This window comes from Pundamilia nyererei, unplaced genomic scaffold (assembly GCF_000239375.1).
Source record: "Pundamilia nyererei isolate P.nyererei 1_Seehausen unplaced genomic scaffold, PunNye1.0 scaffold00153, whole genome shotgun sequence".
NCBI lineage: Eukaryota > Metazoa > Chordata > Actinopteri > Cichliformes > Cichlidae > Pundamilia > Pundamilia nyererei.
This window is the reverse complement of record NW_005187554.1, coordinates 843540-850300: the sequence shown is the minus strand read 5'-3', so window position 1 is coordinate 850300 and position 6761 is coordinate 843540.

Genomic DNA, 6761 nt, shown 5'->3' with positions numbered 1-6761 from the left:
CAGTGCTAACCACCGTGCCACCGTGCTGCCTATTCAATTTTGTGAAAAATATATTTTCAGATAGACAGAGCACACTGTTGAAAAAAATCAAGCCAACATCATTTCTAATGGTTTGATCTAAAAGTTGTGTAGGCTCTGTGTAGGTAGGTATGAGCACCGTGGTGATGCATGTCATCTCCAAGTCGAGATGTGTGTGCCCCAACAATATATGTTCATCTATCATAAGCCATATAATCGTCCCAATACAAAATGATGGTACTACACATTTTTTGCCATGTCATGCAGACTTCTGCTAAAGCAGCTCGTTCTTTGTTCATAACACCCAGAGCATATTTGCATCCACTCATATTGCACTTGCCACAAACCAAGCACGCAGTCAAACTATGAATAAAACCAGCTTCACTGTGTCTTCATAAACACACTTGAAAAATTTGAATAAGCATCATGCCAGCTTTTGCAAACTTGATCAGCCCTACAATAACAAACTTCTGTGGTTAATTTAAAAACATTCTGGTTTCTATGTTAGAAGTACCAGAAAGCATTAGATAAAGAAAGCTTGAATGAACATGAAATTATTTGAGCACAGACACCTGACAATGGCCAAGATTTGTTGCAGAAAAAGGGCAATCCCAGCTGAGTGAATATAAGATGATGGGCAGACTCCTGCTATGCTAAAGTCAATTTATACCCCATAAATCAAGCTGAGACAGCTTCCATGGTCTCTGCTGCCTTTAATGGAGCTGTGAGCGGTGTCAAAAAACAACCCTGCAGGAGGCACCCACAGTCAATAGTGTATGGAGCCACACTGTTTGCCTATCAAATACAGAGCAGGGCTAAAAAAAATCCTGGATCAAGTGACTTTTGTGTTAATATAGGGATCTTGCAAACTGACATGCAGCCGAGTGATGCCTGAATCCCTGAGTTATACAGCACCACCTGAAAGGTGACAGGAGACACACCTCTATGTCTACTTCTAGCCATCAGCCATCATCAGAGAAACGACTGAGGTTAGATTAGGTACAATACTACCATGCTGTGAGACGCTTATGGAAGACCCACTCAGTGAATCAAAGAAAGACATCAGAACATTGGGGTGCATATAAAAACAGCAAAGCGAGCACTCTGGTCTAAATAAAGCACAACTCATTGATGAGTTCTGAATCAATGAGCCTTGGTTACCCCTGAGACAGTAGCTGGTTCACCACTGCTCCTTCCTTGGACAACTTTTGATAGATGCTGACCACTGCAGACTGGGAACACCCCACAGGAGCTGCATTTTTGGAAATATTCAAGTGACGTCAGTGTATGTGCAAGTAATCCCTGACCAAATACTCTCTCAGTCTGGCTTCAGACTGCTCGAAACACTTTTTATATCTATATCGTAAATTCAGTCATCTCGGGGACAGCTCTGGCTCCAAGCAGATGGTCCACCCAGATGCTATCTATGAGGGACAGCCAATCAGAAGAGCATGAGGTTTGGGGTTTTTTATTATTATTATTTGTTTGCTTTTATGTGTTGCACCAAGGCCCAGTATAAGAAAAATAATGATATAATGTTAAATGGTTACTACATGCACAGTTATGTATTGCAATTCAAGTCATTCAAGTCCAATGGATAGCTTGAAATGGTACAAAGTTAATTGGTGAACTGTCAGAGGTTAAAAAAAGGTAAGGTTACCTAAAAAAAAATTATGTACATTTCAGAATTATATAAAAAGGCCTTTCTCCAGGGAACACAAAATGGTTTCACAATTTAAAGGAGGTTGATCAAGCCTTGAAAGCTGCTGCTAATAATTCCTCCAGGTGTTCCAACTTTTCTGGATTACTTACAACCCCATCTGTCTGCATAAAACCAGTGTTGGAACACATTATGGTACCATACCCTCGTGAGCATCAGTTTAACAGTACTGTACTGCAGAAAGTAGTGTGTTGCTACAAAAATGGCGAGAATAAGGCAATTAACAATGGAAGAGAGAAAGACCATCATAACACTTAAAAGTTTAGGTCTTTCCTACAGAGAAATTGTAAAGAAAGTCAGGGTGTCAGTGAGTACAGTTTCCTTCACCATTGAAAGGCATTCAGAAACTGGGGAAATTTTGACAGGGAGAGGTCTGAGCCATAAATAAAACAGTGGACAAGTTTCTGAGAGTCGCTTGCATGATAGGCAGCTCACAGGACAACAGCTTCAAGCACAGCTTAATATTGGTCGTAGTAAGCAAGTCTCAGCTTCAACTCTGAAGAGAAAACTTCGAGCTGCACGTTTGACAGGAATAGTTGCAGCAAGAAAGCCAGGCATCAGAATAAGACAAAGAGGCTTGGCTGGTCCATGAACCACTGCCACTGGTATTATGGAGTGATTTATCCAAATTCAGTAAATCACGCAGGATCTTTATATGCTGTCAAGTAGGTGAATGGATGGTTCCACAGTGTGTGGCATCAACTGTCCAACATAGAGGAGGAAGTGTGATGGTCTGGGGCTGTTATGCTGGATCCAGAATCGGTGACTTGTACAGAGTGAGACTCACCCTGAACCAAAATGGCTACCACAGCATTCTTCAGCGCCACACACTACCCTCCGGTATGCACCTAGTTGGTCAGGGGTTCATCCTACAGCAAAATAATGACCCAAAACATAAGTCCAAACTATGCCAGAACTACCTCAGGAAAAAAGAACAAGATGGTAAGCTTCAAAACACAGAGTGACCAGCACAGTCTCAGAAATCAAAAATCAGAAAGGGTTTATTGCCAAATGTTGAGCAGGTTTACAACATTAGGAAATTGCTGCGGTGCTTCAGTGCAAACATACTGTCATAAAAATATAAAAAATAAGAATAAGAATTAAAAGTGCTAAGTAGATAGATATATACATGAGTGCAGGTGGTGATCAGTGCCAAACATGGAATGATGCAGTGAACACAGCGTAGGGTCATGTGTTAGTGGTGGGAACAGTCATATGGTTATTGTTCATGTGTCCGACAGCAGAGGGGAAGAAACTGTTCTTATGGCGAGAGGTTCTGGTGCGAATGGACCGGAGCCTCCTGCCTGAGGGGAGCAGGTCAAACAGACTGTGTCCAGGGTGAGAAGGGTCAGCTGAGATCCGAGCTGCACGCCGCAGTGTCCTGGAGGTGTACAGGTCCTGCAGAGATGGGAGTCTGCAGCCAATCACCTTCTCAGCAGAGCGCACAACACGCTGCAGTCTCTGTTTGTCCCTGATAGTGGCTCCAGCGTACCACACAGTGATGGAGGAGGTGAGGATGGACTCGATGATTGCAGTGTAGAACTGCATCATCGTCCGTGTTGGCAGGTTGAATTTCTTCAGCTGCCTCAGGAAGTACATCCTCTGCTGGGCTTTTTTAATGACGGAGGTGATGGTGGGCTCCCACTTCAGGTCCTGGGTGATGGTGGTACCCAGGAAGCGGAACGAGTCCACAGAGGTGATGGGGGTGTCAGTCAGGATGATGGGGGGGAGTGGAGCTGTGTGCTTCCTGAAGTCCACAATAATCTCCACTGTCTTCTGGGCATTAAGCCTTAAACCCCATCGAGCTGGTCTGGGATGAACTAGACAGAAGAGTGAAAGCAAAGCGACCTACAAGTGCCACATTTATGGGAACTTCTGCAACAGATATGGGAAGAACTTTATGAAGAATTTTGATTTCTATTGTAGAAAGAATGCCATAGGTGTGTTCAGCTGTTATATCTGCCAAAGGTGGCTACTTTGATGAGTCAAAAGTTTAGAAGACACTTTGGTCTATAAATTTGGTCTATGATTTCTTTTTTAGCTCCAACTGCTTATTTGTATTATGCAATGAGACATTAAACTGCGTAATTCCCAATGAAAAAAGGGAAAAATTGGGGTGTTCTAAAACTTTTGAACAGTAGTGTACATATATATTTATGTTACAGAGGTTTTTGTCAATGCTTTGTCACAACTTTGGCTCGTTTGAGATCACAAAGTGAAATAAAAATGATGACATTTAAAATCTCTGGCCACATGCTGACAAGGTGACTTCCTGTGTTATGAATTTTTTACGTCTGTATAATGAAGGAGCTGATAGAATGCAGAAAGAGCGCCCTGTCCGCATCGGTCTGAAAAAGCAAGAAGCTTTAAGAAAGCTTTGAAGAAACCCAATACTTACTGGCTGTCAGTGCACAAAAAGTGCCAGATCTGTTTGCCAAGAGATCAGATTTCCCATCTCTCTGCAGTTCGCAACCAATTATGCGTAAATGTGCTCAAACTAGTGAGTTGTTGATTGTCAATTAGTGAGTCAACAGAAAATTACTGTGCAACAATCTCATAAGTTTTAAGTAATTTATTACAGAAAAGACACCAAATACACTTTTAGGTTCCAGCGTCGCCTAATTGCTAATGTTTTGAGAGGCAATTTTCTACAATTAAGTGTACAAGGCTCATTAAAATGAGGACATATTAAGCAAGGAGAAAAAACAATAGAGCAGAAATGATAATGTTTTCCACAGTGCTTGACTTTTGTAAGCAGTTACAGTCTATATACTGCAGAGGAGGACCCAACTGTTCAGAGGGTTACTGTAAGGGTTCTGAATCTCTCCAGATGTCTGCTGATGTTGCTGTATCAATTTTAAATTCACTTTTAGACATCTAGTGCATTAGTTACACTCGCTTGTCCTTGGGTTTGAATTTAAGGAAATGCTTTTTGTTGACACAGAGACACAAACAACCAAGCTCGCACTGACTTTACAAGAAACCAGTTTTAATTGCCGTAGTCCAATATGAATAATCCCTTGACAATACAAAATTAAGCTAATTCCATTTTACTGATCCTATTAGCAATATAGATGTATGATGTTTAAGATGCTTCAGACTGTATATAGTTATTGCAGACAATGCAAGCTGCTTTGCAACCCACCTACACCCCAACTACTTCTTAGATGCCATTTCTGACTTCAGTGTCATGTCTTTTGTCACTAATATGTGGTCTGTTCTGCGAGAGGCTCTCTAACCCTGTAAAGTTTGAACCAACAGGCATGACATTTTTGACAAAAAAATTTCAAACCTTTTGAAACTGGAGTGTTTATTAAACCATTTTAAGAACTTAAATATCAACTTGGATATATGACTTTCATCAAATATAAAACACCTGGCATTAAAGGATTAAGTTATCACTGTATGCATATGGAGAGGTGAGGAGGTCCAAGAGTAGAGTCTTCCAAGCAATTGGAATAACAGTCCTACTTTAACTAAGGAGGTCATAAAAAGAGATCTTGCGCTTGTATAAAGCCAAGCGCAATACAGGCTTGAGCTATTTTCAAGAATGAAATGCAAAAAATGTCAGAGGACTCGGGCTTCTGCATTGTACAAACTTGGCTTTTCTGGTATCGAGCACAATTGAAGAGATGCTTGTCCACATCAGTTGTCTTCCCATTTCAGGAAATACTGTTTGAGCTGGAGCAGCGGTCCCCAACCACCGGTTCGTGAGTCTGTTGGTACCTGTTGCAACAGTTGAGGCTCGGTTGAGGCTCGGGTTTTTATCATTATTTTTTTTAAACGTTTTTACTGTTAACTCGGTTTCCTAGGGTCTTTTCTCATGTGTTATTTTGGTACCGGTACTCGTTTTATTTTGTTGCATCTATCCGCGACACCTTAAAGGCCGGTCTGTGAAAATATTGTCAGACATAAACCGGTCCGTGGAGCAAAAAATGTTGGGGACTGCTGAGCTAGAGAACCGGAGGAAGCACATTTGATGCTTGCTGTGAATTCAGTGATCTTATTAATTGGGGTAGTTTCACACGGGTAAAATGACACAGACTCTGTACTAGGGACGATGTCAAACTGTGCCTTTTTTTCGCTGCCCTTTTAAGCTTTTTTCACAATGAGGTTAATGCATTTGGTTAACAACCCTAAATATAAAGAATACTTAGACGCAAAGCTCTACATTCAACAATCTGTTGATACATTCAAAAAAATTCGAAAACCTCCACAATATTCCCTACATATAATCTGGGAAAACACTTCAACTATTCAGTATGGTTAAGTTCCAAAGTCTATAAATGTTTACGTGTCAGTGTTATTGGTGGTTTTATGGTCATGTTGTCATCCATTGTAATGTTGACTGTGCGAGATTTAAACGTTGGAGCGGCTGATCGATGGCACGATTGACCTCCACAGAGATGATTACAGCAGCAATTTAACAGATTTTTCATGCAGGGTTTGACTGGCCAAGTGCATGCAGTAAACTATGACAGGAACACTTCTCGCTAATAAGCCTGTCTATTCCTGTCTGTTATGGCCCTGTCGCTAAATCCACATTACCTACCACACACACTCCCTAGTGCTTACAGCTTCCATTTCAAGAGGCAGTAGCGATACTATAAATCACATCGCTGCTGCATCTATCTGTAAAATATGAGAAAATGAATGCAAGCAATTAAAAAACTTGCAGCACAGAAACTGCTGTATTTGAGAAATTGCACAAGCATTCATTTTACAGTCCCAACAGCACAGCTATACAGGACAAGGTTAGAATGAGCACAGATAACGGTTTGTAGTGCCGCTCAGGTTGTTGAGGATTGTCTGAAATGTGTCTGCTGGATAACCCTCCTGAATTCACACCTAAAATGATATCAATGTTGTCACTTAGATTGCAGCCAAAATGACTGTTTGCATTAGAAAGCATGAAGAAAAACCTATTAGAAAACCATGAGCTTCTTGATTTAATAGTACACCAAGCTAACAGTTTAGCCTTCTGTTATTCAGTGTTAAATCGATAAAATTGAATTTTTTTTAG